Below are 18,582 nucleotides of genomic sequence, written 5' to 3' on the forward strand. Positions count from 1 at the left end.
GCACATACAAGTTATATTTACACACAAATCAGAACACAGAAAAAAGAAAAAAAAAGGAACAAAAAGTTATATTTACACCATACTATATTCTATTCAGTGTGCAATAGCATTATGTCTGAAAGAAGTACATATCTTAATTTTAAAAGACTTTATTGTTAAAAATGCTGATGATCATCTGAGCCTTCAGCGAGTTGGTGGAGTAGTCAGAACACACACATTTATATATTAACTTTGCCATATTCTCTAAGCATGGTTCATGGTGTCCCAAAACAATTGTAATGGTAACTTCAAAGATCCCTGACCACAGATCACCATAACAGATGTAATATTATCATAATGAAAAAGTTTGGACTATTGCAAGAATTATCAAAATGTGACACAGAGACACAAAGTGAGCATATGCTGTTGGAAATATGGCACCAATAGACCTGCTTGACTCAGGGTTGTCACAAACCTTCAATTTGTGTAAAAAAAAAAAAAGCAATATTTGCAAGGTGTAATAAAGCAAACACAATAATACAAGGTATGCCTATATATATATAGCTATAATGGGTGCTATGTATTATCCATTGCTATATGTGTAATATAGATAGTTGAAAACCCAGAATTCCTTTCCAGCTCTAATAGTCTTTGATCTCATCACACCACATAAAACATCTAGGTGGCTTATTAGAGTGGCAACTTGGAAAATGCATAATATGTGGGAAAGGCATAGAAAATGGAGTTGAGGAAGTAGACAAGGGCCAGATCATGTGTGACTGACAGGTGGTCACAGTACACGTCATATAACGAGTGCTAAAATGAAGCGTGCACATAGTTCTAGGGGCTTGCAAAGAGGCATATCCAATCCACTTTGCAATGGTGCAGGGTGGTAGCAAAAGCTGGTAACAAGTGACCAAAGGGGGCTCTGGATCAGTCAAGAAAGTCCAAAAGACCTAATCCAGTCAGGACAGAGTCTTGAAGAACAGCCAGGCACTAGTCAGGCTACCAAGAAGTCAACCCACCCTCACAGTTCTTTCTAATGCCGTCCCCCTCCTCCTCTCTCTTGAGATGGGGCCAATCATATGTGGATCCCAGGAGCCTTCCCCTTCAGTGTTTCAAAAACGCTGAGTGGTCTGGGATACAACTGGCCTCCCCCATCTCTTTCTAGATTATTGTAACTATCTCCTGCTGGGTCTCCCTGCTTCCAATATCTACCTCCCACTCTCAGTTCACCATCCAAAACTACCATTTCGGAATTACCTTTCTCAGCACAGAAATTAGGGACTGCTCCTGTGCTCCATGATACTAACAAACGTGGATGGTTCCCCCTTCGCTACCGCAGGATGAAGTCAGACTCCTCAGGGTCCCATATTGGACACCCCCACACTAGCCCCACTCTGCTCTTCCAGCCTCAGCTCCTGCCGCCTCCCCCACTGTCTCCATGTCAATTCTTCCACAGACAAGTGCAGTTCTCTCGTGCCCGTGTCTGTGGTTACGTTCTTTCTTTTGTCTGCTTTCTCTTCACTTTTTTTCTGCTCAGGGGGAGAGAGAGATTAATAAAATCAAAAAGTTTCCACAGAGCAAAAAATGAGGGCCCCATTGAAAACAAAACAAAAATCTTACTAAACATGTTAAGAGGGGTGGAAGAAATTCATAGAGAAAATTAATAAACTTGAAGAAACTTAAATATAACTGTAAGGTTTTTTGGATAGGCCGGCGCCAGAGAAAGAAAGACGAGCAGAGTTGAAAGGGATAAGTAAAGAGGCTTTATTGGGGCGCTCCTGGGTGAGGGTAACGGGTCCCAAGAGAGGGGGGCCCAGGCGAGATTCTTGGGTCCCGGGAGAGAGAGAGAGAGACCCGAAAAGTTGTATCACCCAGAAGTCTGAGTGGGTTTATTTTTTTATTTTTATTTTTACTTTTTTTGTTTGTTTTTCAGCTCATTATGGGGGTACAAAAGATCAGGCTATATACATTGCCCATGCCTCCCCATCCCCCCGTGTCTGAGTTTCAGTTGTGTCCATTCCCTAGACAGTGCACATCACACCCATCATGTAGGTGTGCACCCCTTCCCTCCCCCCACCCCATCCCCCCCAGTCAGAACTTCAAGCGTGTCCATTCCCCAGGCAGTGCGCATGGCAGTCAACAAGTAGGTATACACCCATCCCTTCCACCCAGCCCCGACCTCTGTCCGATACCCAATTGGTGTTATTCTCAAATGTGCACTCAGGGAAACCAGTTTGCTGGTGAGTACATGTGGTGCTTTTGAGTGGGTTTATATATGTTTTTAGGGATGGGGGTAGCGGTTTCTTTGGCAGGAGGATTTATGGTGGGGAGAGCAAGGAATTGTCCCTTGCAGTTTTAGGGCGGGTATTGAGAAATAGGCGGGGCCAGTGGTATGTGTGACTCCAGGAACTGAGACTCCTATCAGGGTAACCATCCAGGTGTGGTCGTCCTTTAACTTAGCTGGGCCCTGCAGGCATTGTCCTTGGCAGGTCAAGGGCTTCTTCTTTTTCCATTAGGGAGGGGAGGGGTGCCCGCCACCAGCCGTACAATAACCTGATTATTTTTCCTCTGCAGGGGTGGAAAAGAGGTAAACCCAGGAAATCAGTCCTTATGATAAAGAGATCTCATGTTGATAAATGGACTGTAGGACAGTTCAAGAAGTACGTTGGTTCTCAACCTTTCTCCTGATTAAAGTCATGCTACATGCCATGGAGTCAAAGTTAAATTTGGTCCAGAAAGTCTAGCCGGTAATGTGGGAAATAACCCTTGACAAGAATGTCAGTTCTTAAAGACACACATCCTGGAAATGTCTTAAGAAACTTTTGGACTCCAGAATACTTGTAAGTCAAGATCTGGGGGTTTAATTAACATTCTTAAAGACAAAAAAAAAAAATTTTAAACCACATGAAATATTAACAATAAATATTTAAGGAAACCAATACAAATACAAATATCTCTGATGAAAGGACTAGGTTAAAGATACGATCCATGGGCTTGAGGAAGTCTGCCAAAGCACATTGAAATATCTGCTTGTCATGCTGTAATCAGATAAAAACATTATGTGAAGAAATGGGATAAGATTTTGAAAAGATAGAAATTGATGTAGATGTTAGAAGTAATTATAAGGAATTCTACACTTTTCAAAAATATAAAAATATCCCTAATGAAGGTAGAGGCAATAAAGAGAAGGTAAAATTTAAACTCCTGCTTCCTATAAAAATAGAACTACCACATGACTGAGCCATCTCTCTTCCAGGTATATAACCCAAAGAGATTAAATCACCGCTTCATACAGGTATCTGCACTTTCATGTTCATTGAAGCATTATTTACAATAGTCAAGATATGGAAACAACCTACACGTCCCTCAACAGACAAATGGATAAAGAAAATGTGGTATATACACACATGGAATATTGTTCAGCCTTAAAAAAGAATGAGATCCTGGGCATGGTGGCATGTGCCTGTAGCCCCAGCTACTCTGGAGGCTGAGGCGGGAAGATCCCTTGATCCCAGGAGTTCAAGGTGCCAAGTAGGATCATGCCACTGTACTCCTGCCTGGGCAACATAGCAAGACCCCTTTCTCTAAGAAAAAAAATAAAAAATTAAAGAAATCTATGATAAATATCATACAAGGAAAAAAAGTGTAAAAATGTAAAAAAAAAAATTTAAAAGGAGAATGAGATCCTGCCATTTGCCACAACTTTATGACCTAGAAAACATTATGCTCAGTGGAATAAGCCAGACACAAGAAAGAAAAATCTTGCATGATCTCACTTGTATGTAGAATCTTAAAAAAAGAGGTCAGATATACAGAGATAGAGAATAAAACAGTGGCTACCAGGGGCAGGAGGAGGGGAGTAGGGAGAAATAGATAGAAGGATACAAAGTAGTAAATATATAGGATGAACATACCTAGAGATCTAGTGTACAAAATGAAGACTATAGTTAATAAAATTATATCATATTAGGAATTTTTGTTAAATAAGTAAATTTTAGCTGCTCTTGTCAAAAAAAATAACTATGTGAGATTATAGATACATTATTTGCTTCACTATAGTAACCATTTTGCTACCTATTTGTATCCTATAGCATCATGATGTAAACTTTAAATATACACAATAAAATTTATTTAAAAAGACAAAGAAAAAACAGAAAGACGGGAAGAGCACATAGGGAAAAGCAGCAGCTTGGAATTAGGAATTTACTAACCGAGGCGACAAACCTAATTAATTCCAGTCTCAGAAAGACATAGAAGAACTCTTGTTACAAGGAAAATGAAACTGCAAATTGTAATCATTGCATCGTGCAACAGAAACAGTCAGTTCTTTATTCTGAATCAGAGGGTAAATACAATATAATGAAAAAGAGAATGAAAGGTGTAAATTAGTTCATGGATAACAGGTTGATCATTGGAATGAGGAGCCGAAAGATCAGAAAAGAGAGATGATTTATATCCTGTTTGCAGAATCTATACTAATACTAGTTGAAAATGTTAGAGACTGTCTAGAATCCAAAGTAAGGGTTGGAGTATGAGCTAGGCATGAATGGGGAGAATAAAAAAAAGTTGAAACTTGGCTTTTGATCACTGCAATTAACCAAAGTACAACCGAAAAATAAATACAAAGCCCTGTAGCTGAAAATAGAGGTTTCTAAAAAACTCCCTGAGCAGATAAACATTCTTCAAAAGAAACTGATTCAGTAAGAATGTAAGGACTGAACAGAAAATGATCAGATGTAGAGAAAACCAACATGTATAGGCAGAGAATTCAAGAAATGGAGGATGGATTTCAGAAACAGTTTCCATGAATAGAGATTTGCTATTATTATTAAGAGAAAAACCATGACAATTGACTCCTTGCTTATGCTACTAAAAAAGACCTTACCAGAGAAAAGAAAAAAGTGATCAGTATAAGATAAAAAAACAAAAAATAACTATGCTTCAAAGAGCAGTGATTAGGATGACTTGATCATCAAATCCCTGTACAGAGGGATTTTCTGAGATGATTCTGTTGACTCACTATGTCAGCCTACCTCACCCATTAAGGATTGTTTCACTGACTCTCTCATCTACTCCTAATCAAATAGATGTGTCAAAAGTGAACTTGAGACTGTGGATAGGACTCTACCTAAACTGAGATCCTTTTAAGAAATATCTGTATAAATATCTACCTCTGATCGTGGTCTCTTTCACCTGTGAACTTGGCCAAGATGTCCACTGCCCTCCCACCTGAGTGGTAGAGCACTCTACCAGCCCCTCCTCCAGTGCACCTTAATCAACGAGACGAGACTGAACAAGACTGAGAAATCTCTTCTGAACCTGAGATCCTGAGACAGGGAAAGTGCATCTACCTGTTCCTGTGATGAAATTTATGTGATTTATTTCAGGGGTCATCAAACTTTTTCTACAAGGACCAGATAGAAATAGTGGTGGCTTTGTGGGCCACATGGTCCCTATGGTAACTGTTCAACTCTGCCATTATAGTGTGAAAGCAGTAACAGACAATAGGTAAATGAATGGGCATGGCTGTGTTCCAATAAAACTTTACTTATATATCACACAGTGGGCTGGATTTAGCCCTCAAGCAATAGTTTGCTGAGCCCTGATTTTATCTGACAAAAATTTAGCTTCAGAGCTAGACCTTGGTGCTACCTAATTTAGGAGCAGTGATCAAAACATCTCCTTCAGTCCACACCCATGAGTGTTAGAGAATCCTATCTACTGTTCATCATGGAGATAACTGTGACCATCTGTGGTCCAGATATGATCTATCTGGCCTATTTGTAGTTGAAGAGAAGCATCTACTAATGAGCTGGAATCTGAAAACTGCCCAAGCTACCACCTCATCAAATGGGGTCTATGGCAGATTTTTTTCATTTCCAGAAAGGACTGCAACACTATTCCCAGTCTTACCTGCTCTTCCAGAAACTTTCCTCTCCCCTAGTCAAGAGGAGATCTTTTACCTTTGGATGTGGTGATTCTATGTGATGTCATCAAAAATAAGACTTCCAAGATTAAGTCATGCAAGGCAATACAGCTCTTATCTAGCACGCTCTCTCTTTTTGGGGGGATACTGGCTTGAAACTCATTGCCATGAATGAGAGACCCAGGCCACATGTAAGTGTTATAGTTAACAGCCCAGGTAAGATCCCAGCTGACAGCCAGCATCAACCATAGACATGTAAGTAAGGAAGGTTTCAGGGTGACTCTAGCCCCAGTCTGATTGCATGAGAAATCCTAAGCAGGAACCACCTGAGCTCATTCAATGCTCCCAAACCATGAGAAATAATAATAACCTGATCATTGTTGTTTTGACCCATTAAGATAGGGGTGATTCATCATGCAGGATACAGAACTGGAACAGATTTTGGTAACCGAAGTTGGGCGCTGCCCCAATAAAACCCATGGCAGTGGCCTTGGGAGCAGCAGGGGGAGGAAGTTAGAAGGGCCTTGAGGACACTGCTAGCTGAAGCCTGATGGCTCCCAAGGAGGCTGTTTGTTAGGCTTAAAGAAAAGTGAGGAAAATGCTTTTGGAAGTTGGAGGAAAGGAGACTCTTGTTATATAGTGGTGGAAAGTTTAGCAGAGTTGTTACCTCTGGTAACATGGAAAATAGATAATGTGTCTCATGAACTGATGGGTCCAGCTAAGGAGATTTCCAGACAGATGTCAAAAGTGTCACCTAGTTTCTTTAAGCTGCTTATCGTAAGGTACAGATAGAGATAAGCAAAAGAAAGAATTGTTACCTGTTAAGGATCAGCAAAACTAAAAATAGAACTACTATAGAATCCAGCGATCTCACTTCTGGGTATATGTCCACAAGAGATACTTGCACACCCATGTTTATTGCGGCATTGTTCCCAACAGCCAAGAGGTGGAAGCAACTTAAATGCCCATTGACATATTGTTGGGAGGGTGAATTTTAATATTACACGGGTTTTTTCTCCCACAATAAAAGATAGATCAAGGGTCCAAAACTTCCTGGGTTCCAAATACAACACTGTTTCTTATTTGCAGAGCCTCCAAGTGAAAAGCAATGTTGAAATTAAGAAATGGCTTTTAGACAGAGATCGAATCAAGTACACTTTCAAGAAAACATGGTCTAGAGATAAAGCCAAGAGTGTGACTGCGAAACTCTTTGTTAACGTCTCTCAAAAATACATCATAGACATTTTCAAGTAGACAAAAGTCTCTATTACAACCTTTTTTTTTTTTTTTTTGAGACAGAGTCTTGCTCTTGCTCTATTGCCCAGGCTAGAGTGCCATGGCATCAGCCTAGCTCACAGCAACCTCAAACTCCTGGGCTCAAGCAATCCTCCTGTTTCAGCCTCCCAAGCAGCTGGGAATACAGGTGTGCACCACCATGCCCAGCTAATTTTTTTTTTTCATGCTCAAGAACTGGCTCTCTGCAAGGGTGGAGAATAGAATTTGTAGCATTTGCTAGTTCCCATGGTGTAAATTCTTCCAACAGGGCTAACTTAAAACTACCTATGTGATGTCACTGAACTTGGAACTGTGATGAGGTGTGCACAACCATCTCTTGCAAGCCCGTATGAGCCAGCTGCAGCACACCTCTGCCTGGCACCTAGTGTGAGCAGTTTAGAATTAATTTTTCTTCCATGAGCATTTGACATAACAAATAACCACAGCCACAAAGCTGTTTGTTAGAGCATATCTGCTTTTGGAAGTCTCGATTTTGATGCTAAAGCTAGTTTTAGGACACACATACACACTGCTAGTGGCTAGCTAATTCTCTTACAGAGATAAAAGTTGTTAATTTAGGCACAGACAGTAAATCTTTGTCCAGTTTTTCAAAATATCAAGACAGTAGCTAGGAGAATATAAGGTTGATTGCCTTTTAGGTTCAAGCAGAAGAGGGGGTGGATGTCACCCTCAGGAGGCCACAGGTATGACAGCCTGTAAGATAGCAAACTCTCTAAGAGTTTAGAGACTCGGGTTCTAGTCTCAATCCTGCCACAAGCTAATTATGAGATCATATCCACTAAAGCCTGCTGGGCGTCAGTTTCTTCATCTGAAAAATACGAGAGTTGGGCCAGATCGTCTATAAGTTCCCTTACAGCTCTTTCATTCAAATTATACAAAATAATACAGAGGATAATAATGGGATGAGTTTTAAAATGATAAACAAAAATTATATAAAAATTATAATGATAGTATATACCCTTAAAGTATTGACAGCTGGGTCTTGAACAGGTATCTGTACATTCATGTTCATAGCACCTTTGTTCACAACAGCCGTAAGGCGGAAGCAACCTAAGTGTCCATCAGTGGATGAACAGATAAACAAAATGTGGAATATACATACAATAAAACTGTGGTCCCCAACCCCTGGGCTGGTACCAGTCTGTGGCCGGTTAGGAACCCGGCTGCACAGCAGGAGGTGAGCAGCAGGCAAGTGAGTGAAGCTTCATCTGTATTTACAGCTGCTCCCCATCACCCACATCGCTGCATAAGCTCCCCCTCCTGTCAGATCAGCCGCGGCATTAGATTCTCATAGGAGCGTGAACCCTGCGCGTGCGAGGGATCTAGGTTGCGGCTCCTTATGAGAATCCAATGACTGATGATCTGAGGTGGAGCTGAGGCGGTGATGCTAGCGCTGGGGAGCAGCTGCAAACACAGATTATCATTAGCAGAGAGGTTTGTAAAATTATTTCATTATATGTTACAATGTAATAATAATAGAAATAAAGTGCACGATAAATGTAATGTGCCTGAATCATCCTGAAACAACACCCCCCACATCCTCGATTTGTGGAAAAATTGTCTTCCGTGAAACTGGTCCCTGGTGCCCAAAAGGTGGGGGACCGCTGCAATAGAACACTATTTAGCCTTAAAAAGGAAGGAAATCCTGTCACTTGCTACAACACGGATGAACCTTAAGGATACGCTAAGTGAAACAAGCCAGTCACAAAAGGACAAATAATGCATAATTCCACTTTCAGGAGATGGAGTAGTCAAATTCAGAGAAGGAAAGTAGAGTGGGGGCTGCCTGGGGCTGGGGAGAGGGGGAAAACGTGGAATTATTTAAAGGGTAGGAAAAAGTTCTGGAGATTGATTGCATAATAATGTGAATATACTTAACGCTGCTGAAGCGTACACTTAAAATATTTAAAACGGTAAATTTTGTATTCTGTATATTTTGCCACAGTGAAAAATTATAATAACAAAAGAAACATGAGGACATTTTGCAAAAGTTTGTTAGTGTTCTGGGAGCTTTGCCAAATCTGCTTCCCCCAGGAGCCCTCAGTAGGTGCCGGTGGGGTTTCATAACGGAGTCATGAATGTAAATTCACATCTTGGGGATTTCCAGAAACTGTTTATATTCGATGACTAAACATGGTATTCTGAATATTTGAAATTGTAGACATGCTGGGGTTAGGATTAATTAAAATTGTAAATATCAATTCCCTCTGATTAGACTACATTAAAAAATGAATGCACAGACAAGCCAAAAAAAAAGGTATAAATCCAGTTGCAGATGATGAAGCCAGTGGGCTGCCCACATCTGCTTTGATCTGTCTTTTTCTGAACGTCCAAGTGCAGGCATTTGAAACTGCCCACGGCTCCCAAATTCCCAAGAGCAGCCCAGGCATGTGACTGTGCAGGCAGCCTGGCTTCCGGGAGGAGGCGCGATGGGAGAGGAACGTCTCACCATCTGCCTTCTTGTGCCTGCGACTGTGTACTCCTGTCCCATTTCATTTAACTCTCATATGCCAGATAAGAGAGCGTTTCTGTTTTCTTTCCCAGAGGTCTCAACAGTCTCACCAAAACCAGAGGCAGATTTGAGATTAAGACTGGATGTTCTCTAGGTTATATTAATCTATCATTCAGTTCTGACTCAAAGCAACAGTATGACACAGACTCCTACATTTGTGTAAACTTCAACGTGCTCTGCGGCAGGTACAACAGCTCTGTTCCCTGCAATACTGGGCGGAACCTTTGGACGTTAAATGTGTCATATTCATGGAAAAGTTGCAGGGGAAGTTTCTGCTTGGCTCATATCATAATAGAGTCATTTGTTTTGCCCAAACAAGTTGATTTATTTAGGGATTTATTGACCTACCCTGGCTAAACATGTTGATCAAACCTGATCTGAGCCCAGCAGAAATAGGCCATGCAGTTTACCAGTAGTAAAGACAAAAATAAAACTTTTTTGAAGTCAGGTAGCTTGACTAATCATGTAAGGAATTTGTTCTACACTCGTACACACCCTTCATCAGAACTTGTACTTACTCAGACTCTTTGATCAACTTAAAATTAAGAAGAGAAGGGCAGATACTTTCTATTACAGATGGTTTAATCAATTTCTTTAAAAAAATATTATGATAGAGTTAAATATAGGTCTAAATCAAGTCAACATATATTTATCAGGTGCCTATTAAGTGCAAGCAGTGTACTTTAAACAAAAGAACAGAAAAGAAAAAAGGCATCTCCTGGATGGGGCAGGGTTGGTGGGTGTCTGGTGTTTCCATGAAGCCCTGTTTCAAAGACCATAAATCCATGTTGCTTTTCTAAGAGTGAGTGAAGCCAGATTGAACTTCCAAATGACATCTTTCAAAGTACCTTTCATCCAAGAAGCTCACAAAGTTTGATAATCAAGTTTATCTTTGAAACTGGAGAAGAGAAAAAGTCCTAGAAAATTTCTGTCTCCTGACAAGAAGGGAACCAGTATAGGCTGCTGGCCCCCATGTTCCCAAATAGGAGATGAGAGCAAAGCAAGGATGTGAGGACCCAACATAAAGATTGTGAGAAACCCCAGTATAGAGGAAAGGATTCATTATCTTGTGTGAGTGAGGGGGTGGTCAGTGGGGGACCCAGCCCGTGGAGGAGCATGGTCTGGGGTCAAGGGCAGCCAGACAGAAGGGAAAGGAACAAACCCAGGGACAAGTTTTTAAATGCTAACCTTGCTTCTCTCCCCTACTGCCCTGAGAAGATCATCACAGTGCATGATTTGAGGTCGCTGAGAACAAACATACACAAGGCCCGATCAGTATTATCTATGTACTAGATCCAGGCCCTTGCAGTGCCTTGGCCCTTCCATGGCCAGCAGATCTGTTCTGCAGCTGACCAAGTGACTGCATGAACCTTGCTTCCTGCTACAATGGAAGAACCCCAAGTCCCCCCATGGGAGCTGTGCCTGAGGGCCATTAACACAGGCACTTAAGCAGAACAAAGACATCAAGCCCAGGATAGGAAAAAGACATTTTCTCACAAGGCAATAAGCCCAAAACGGTCTTGTGAGGGCTCCTTATTTCCCAGTAAGGATATGTTCCAGGCCCAAGGCTCATTCTTATGCAGCTGAGCAGGGACTGAGCTGAGAAACTGCCAGACTGCCTTTGCAATACACACAGAGTATATATGCACACATACAGACAGAGAGAGAGGGAGCATGCACAAAAATTGCAAGAGTTAGAAGGAGAAATACACAAATCCACAATATTAGAAGGAGATTTCTATATACTTTTGTTAGTAACTGATAGAATAAGCGGACAAAAAAAATCAATAAGAATATAAAAGATGTGAACAACACAGTAAACAAACTTGACCTACTATATATGTATAGAAAATTATACTTAATTATAGAGCATAGATTTTTTTTTTAAAAAACACAAGGAACGTTAATATGATCATGTGCTGGGTCAAAATAACAAGTCTTAACAGTTTTGAATGGACTAAAATCAGAGTATGTTTTCACATCACAGTTGTATTAAGCTAGAAATCCAAAACAAAAAGATAAATGAAAAAAATCTTCATATGTTTAGAAATTGACAAATACACTTTTGAATAACCAAGCTAAGAATCCATCTCAAAAAGGGTAAACAAAAAAAATCAAATCATAAAAAATCAGAAGGAACGAGATAATAAAAGGCAAAAAAAAAAAGATACATAAAACAAACACAAAAAAGAAAATCAAGCTAGAGATTGACTTATAAAATGAATAAATACCTAGAAGAAAGATCAAGAAACAAGAATGAAAAGGGGATATAACTAAAGCCCTACAGACATTAAAAGATAACTATAAAGAATTTTGTGCTAAAAGTTGGAAATTTTGTATCAATGGGAAAATTCCTGTCAAAATACAATAAAAACTGACCCAAGATGAAGTAAAAATATGAATAGTCCTATGATTATTTTAAAAATCCAATCCATAATTTAACTTTCACACACACAAACATGCACACACAATTTATGGACTATTTTGGTGATAAATTCCACCAATGTTTCAGGAATAAACATTGTCAATTTTACATAAATTCTTCCAGAGAAATAAAACAGGAAAATAAGAACCACTTCTTGTTTTATGAGGTCAGCATTACCTTGATACCAAAACCTGATAAGGACATCAAAAAAAAGAAAAAAAAGGAAAATTAAGGACACACTCTCTTGTAAAGACAAATTTAAAAATCAAGACTTGTCATAAATTATGTGTCCATATACTATACTATTTAAATTACTGTAACTATATATAAAGTCTTGAGCATTTAGTATAGCAAATGTTAAATAAACCTTCACTACAGAAATAAACACAAATTTATTAGGGTTCATTATCCTTTTACACAAAGCTGTATTTGCTTTGCTACAGTTTTGCTTAGTATTTTTGCAACTATTTCACAAATGGAAATTGAAAGTATTTTAAATTAATGGAAATTTGAGTTCTTTCCAATTTTTGGCTACTGCAAGTAATGCTAATATGAACATTCTTATATAAGGCTCTTGGTGTATGAATATACCAAGAGTGAAATTGCTGGGTCATAAAGTATGCATAGGTTCAACATCAATAGATAGTGTCAAAATGTTCTACAAAGTGCTTGATCCATTAACAACAGAACTTCACTCACAGAGGGCACATGGGCCCAGGTGGCCACAGGTAATAACATTTTGCCACTATGAATTATGGGCTGCTACCTTCTCATCTTGGAATGCAAAATAGGATTCTCTTGCTTCGTCTTATCCTCATAACTAATACTGTGTTCTCTGAAGTTCCCTGCAATTTACTCCGTGGTTATAATTTCTGAATCAGTTAAAGTTACTATGTGGCAAGCAACAGAAACAGACTCTAACTTAAGCAATAAGAAAGAATTTATTTGAGGTTCTGGAGAGCAGCCAGCATCCAAATAAAAGATGAACAATGAATCCTTGTGGAAAATAGGAACCAGTGCAGTTTCAGGGATTTTATCCTTGGGAAGTCAAGCAAATGACTCAGCTAGAATCACTTTCCTCCCGGGGTGTGTCTGTTTCAAAATAAAATTCTGTGTGAGAGAATATATTGATTTAGGATTAAATGGTATAGAGAAGAACAAATGCCTGAAGGAAGTAATATTGGGCAGGGCAAAACAGCATATTACACAATTCAATAATACAATAACATGTTATAATAATACATTACAATACAAGCACACTTTTGGAAACATAAAACATCCAGAAAATGGGGAGGATGAGAACATGTCCCATTAACCAAAGATATTCACTGTTTTTTTTCCTAAATAGTATTTTCCTCAATAGATTAGGAAAGTTACCATAGACAATTTGAAACAATTCAAATGTCTACAAAAGATTGAAATTGACAATAAATATGTAGATATAAACAATCTTTACATTTTTGTGGTATTCATGTTTTCATTAAAGATTTTAAAGTTAAAATTTTTTTCTAATTATAAACATAATACATGCTGGTTACACTGCAGAAATATATTCAGCATAAAGCAAACATTTCCTGTAATTCTGACTCCCAGAGATAATCACTGTTAAAAGCTTGAGATTTTTTCCATCATTTCTTTATATGCATTTTAATATATGTTACTATTTTAATGAAAATTGCATTCTATTTTTCCTACAGCAAATACTATCTTGCTCTTATGCCACTTAACTCTGTATTTTAAAATTATTTCCATATTAGTACTTACAATTTTAGCCTTATTCTTTTCAACAGCCCTATATTATTCTATTGAATGGATACACTATAATTTAATGAACAATCCTATTGATGGACAGATGCTTCAGGTTTTTCACTATTGCAAATTTCAGTGAAAAATCTTTGGCCATATATTATGCCGACCTATGTTTTTGAATGAGTCTTTCTTAAAAATTGCATATTTAATAGATTGACATGATAGTATATGCAGCCTCATGTCTTACTTTATTAGTTAGCATATTATAAATTTTTCAAATGTTATCAAAATATTTTAGTTAAATGTAATATTTATATAATATTCCATTTCATTCAGGTATCATAATTTAATATAATGATTCCCACATTTGAGAGTTTTAAGTTGTTCCCAAGTTTGGTTAATAGAAGTAATCCTGCATTAAACATATCTGTATTTAAAGCTTGATTTGCATCTCTGAATAATTTTATGGGCGATTCCTGGGAATGAAATGGTTGGCACAAGTCCTGTGAACATTTTTTAAAGGCTCCTGACATATATTGACAAACTACTTTGCAAAACGGTTGTAGAATTTGCATTTGCATCATCAATATGTGTGTGTATCGCTGGGCCTTTATCATTAATTTTATGCTAATATCATTTTCTGTGCATAGTTAAAAACATAAGTATGATTATGCTGTATCATTTATTCACTTAGTATAGTAATATAAACAATTTGCTGATGAATTTCAAACTTTTGGTAAATTTCTTTCTCTACTATACTATATAGATAGATCATGATTTGGTTCATGCCTTGTTGGATATTTAGACAATTTCTTAATTTACTAATATAAATGATGGAGCGCTGAACATCTGAAGACCTTTTAAAATGTCACTTTAAGTTACAATAATTCTCTCAATAAATGGACCAGAGCAAAGTCTTAGGGGATAGTAAGATGAGCAAGATCTCTGCAGACCAAATTCTTGCACAAAAGTGTTGAGCTGATAGAGCCTTGAGATGAGAAAGTGAGTATGCGCTGGTGTCCCTGTGAGGGAAAAGTAAACTACTTCTGGTGCTCTTTCCGTATTTGGGGAAAGAAAAATAAACCAGTCAGATCAACGGCTACAATTTCAGATGCTGGGAGCTGCGCTGATTTACTTGAGAAAAGAGACTATATCTGGAACACCACCTGCAATTGGAATCACCGCCTAATTAACAGTCTCACTGTCTGAGACTCATTTTGCACTGGCTAAAGAAGGAAGTTAAACAGGGATGTGCTAATTATAGTTATTCCTGTTTCTTGCAAGTCTTTGATGGTAGTACTGGTCTCAGATTTCTCTAGGAATGTAGTATTGCTTTGGCTTTGTCTTTTGGTAGGAAGAGCTTCAAAGACTTCCACTTGGCCCTTCCTACAATTATAGTATATATTTCACAGATCAGAAGGTCAATGTGAAAATTCTGCTAGTTGTTGAGTACTTGTATTTTAACTATACATTTATTTATTCAGGAAACAACTATGGAATGGGCTAATGGTCCCATCAAGTGCACCATGAGGCATACTCAGACAAAAACTCTTGTCTCTATAAACCCCCATACTTACCAGTTGATCGTAGTAGCTTCTGGATCCCAGCTACTCTCTGCCGTAATTACTCTGGTATATGAACACAAGTCCCTAAAGGGAAGCCTAGGAGGATAATTTAAAGGAAGTACTAGCCATGTTATTGCTAGTGTCTTCCTCAAGTCTATCTTACCTTTCCTTTTCTTCAAGGAGCTCTAAGTCCATAAATTTATCCAGGATGGGAATTAGGTTAGGGGCAGAGACATTCAACCACAGAGGGTTAAGTGAAGCCTCTATTTGCTAGGAACTTAGTACACAGTTTGGTCCTAGAGTCTATGTAATCTAGAACCATTCTGATTACTACTCCTATCCTGCTGTTTATTATAGTAACTATGTCTACCTTGTTTTTTAAGTGCTCATCCCATAAACTCCACTGAAATTAAGGAGCCCATTCTAATGGCAGGATCACCTACCTGCACCCTTAGACTACTGAAAGCAGTCACTATAGCACTTTACATACCCTTCATCCTTGTACTTCTCAATGCTGTAATGAAGGGAATGTATTCAGAGTCCTCTTATCGAACATAGTTAAAGGATGACCGAGTAGATGGATTTGATAAATCCATTTTAACATTCCTATATTCCTTGCTGTACTTAATACAAAAAAATTTCGTGCAACTTCATTCCATTTAGTGTTGGCCACCATTGAGTCCAGTTTTCAGATAACTGAGTACACAAACTTAGAATCACTCCCATCTGTTTGAGCACCTATCAGTAAGTTGGGATCTATCTTAAATTAGTCCACTTTTCCTCATCTAACACTCTCAGAACGCATTATTGACATTCTTCAGATTCTTGCCATATAAATAAACAAAATTCTTTTGTTGTATGAACCTTCTTCTTTAGAGCTTGACGTGGCAATTGACCTTCAGGTCCCTTCTGGGATGTGACCCTTATTGTAGACACAGAGGCAGGTGAGCAGTGATAGAAACGGGGCATGAGGCAATCTGGCCACCTCCGACAAGGTTCACTGTCTAAGGCAAGATGTAAGATCTTTAAGCAAAGCAAGGACAGCCTTGTCAGATATGTGGGTTGGGGGATTCTACTTTTGCTTGTCACTCGAGATTCTTGCAATTCCTCATGATTTCCCTGTCCCAGGATGTATGAAACAACTAAATAAGGAAAATGCTGAAACAGATAACCTCTTGAGGGCCTATATTTCTTCTCTTACTTGATTATATAATTTCCTTTCAATGTACAAAACCGATCTTGATATGTGATTATTCTCCTATAATGGTAACCAATGTGAGGATTTATGAACTGAATAACAACAGTGCAACTGAAAAGCTCAGTGCTTTATTGAGTAAAACATGGGCAATCGGAATTCCATAGAAGTGGTTAAGAACATCCAGAGGTTAGGTCTTACTGAAAATCTTTACCTACCCTGCCCCGACTTGGCGTGGTAGTCTTCCTTTAAAAACAAACAAAAAACTGTTTTGCCAAGTACTAAAACTATGTGTTTGCATCTCAAGCAATAAAACAAAAAGACAGGGTAGGGATACAGGTTGCCACAGAGGTTGAAAGCTATTTCCTGACCAAGGAGTAGCTACAAGTTGGGACACCTGGGGAAGCCTGGGGTAAATGCATATGCAAATAAGTGCTGGGAAAATGCTCCTGGGATTCACCTCCATTAAGTGCTTTGAGAATTCATTACAAGTTATGAAACTCAGTGTTCTAATCATTACATTTACGGGGAGCAGTGAAAAGCAGCACAGGAAACACAGCTGCAGTTGAACAGGCTAGGGGAGTGGTGGCTGGAGAAAGAAAAGATATTCAGGTTTGGGAAAGTTGGGATCTTGGTGGTACTTACTGTCTTGAAGACACTTTAGAGATCATCCAGAGCAGAAAACCTTTATATGTCACTCCTGTGCCTTGAAGTTATTACCATATTCTAGCCAAGTTATTTCATTCACTGTTTCTTTGTTCCTAAATTAACGAGGAAAGACTGTGTGTAAAATACGTGCCTACAACATGGAGATTATTTAGAGACAGCTTCATAAAATGTACTTGTGTTTTCTCTGCTAGGCTTAGGGCACCTCACTTACCCAGCCTTGGCCTGAGTTTATCTCTAGAGGGTGCTGAATTGCCACCTACTCACCTATGTTGATGATGCGAATATCATTCTTCGAACACTGACGGAGGCTTACAAGGGGTAGGGGCTCAGCGCTAAGAAGTATTGGGGGGTAGGATGCGCACAAAGTCTAGTAAGATACGGCGGTGCCTGCCCGTAATAAAAGACTCACAATTTGGTGGTGCACACCTGTTACTAAAACTTTTTCTCTCTCTTTTTGGAGAGCCATGGTGGAGGAACCTAATATTAGTTAATTGAGCATTTACTATGTGAAAGTCAGTCTTAGTAGTAAATCCTTTAATACTCAAATAATCCCAAGAGGTGGGTACTATTCTATTCCTACTTTACAGATAAAGACACTGAGGCACAGAGATTAATTACTTCCTCTAAGTCGCACAACCACTCGGTGGGGGAGGCAAATTTGAATGCAGGCAGTCTGGCTTCCGAGAGCCAGGAAAAAAAGGAGTGACGCGAGAGTGGGCAGTGCAGGAGGGACAAGGGGGGACGCGGGCAGGGGGACAGGTGGAGGAGAACCGAAGGGCAAGCTTTACCTTCCTCAGAGAGAACAGTAGCAACACCATTCACACTGATTGACTCGCATACTTCCATCCCGTAAAGCTCCTGGCATCACTGCCAGTAACGGGAAGTTTAAAAACGCCTATCTGTAGGGTTGCGCCTGGATCCCGAAAAGACTCTCCCACATTCTCAGAGAGCTCCGGGGCTTACTCACTCCTCACACGCCTGGCGGGGGGACCACAGGTCCCGCTCCCGGGTGGACTACAACCCCCAGCGTGCACTGCGCGCGACGCTGGGTCCGGGCTGCGGGCGGGAGGGGGTGTTCCAAAGGTGCCTCGGGAAAAAAGTTACGTACATTTTTTTTTTCTTTTTTTTGCAGCTTTCGTTTACTTTCACACATACCTCAGCTCCTGGAGGATGCACTTTCTTTTTATTAACAGAGCTTGCTATGAGGCGTGTAGAGGCGTTTCTGTCTTCAGGCACAGCAGAGGGCAGTCGCGACGGCGC

At 39.4% G+C, this 18,582-nt stretch overlaps 1 long non-coding RNA gene across 1 annotated transcript; it reads right to left on the minus strand.

The window, feature by feature from the left end:
- Positions 1 to 13,094: 13,094 nt before the first annotated feature.
- Positions 13,095 to 18,312, minus strand: LOC138393474 (uncharacterized). Its single transcript, XR_011235187.1, has 3 exons — positions 18,111 to 18,312; positions 17,299 to 17,414; positions 13,095 to 13,254 (listed from the first exon to the last, which is right to left on the minus strand). It is a non-coding gene; the product is annotated as an uncharacterized lncRNA (long non-coding RNA).
- Between the last annotated feature and the right edge of the window lie 270 nt (positions 18,313 to 18,582).

The sequence above is a fragment of the Eulemur rufifrons genome, chromosome 11 (genome assembly GCF_041146395.1).
Source record: "Eulemur rufifrons isolate Redbay chromosome 11, OSU_ERuf_1, whole genome shotgun sequence".
In the NCBI taxonomy this organism is placed as follows: Eukaryota; Metazoa; Chordata; class Mammalia; order Primates; family Lemuridae; genus Eulemur; species Eulemur rufifrons.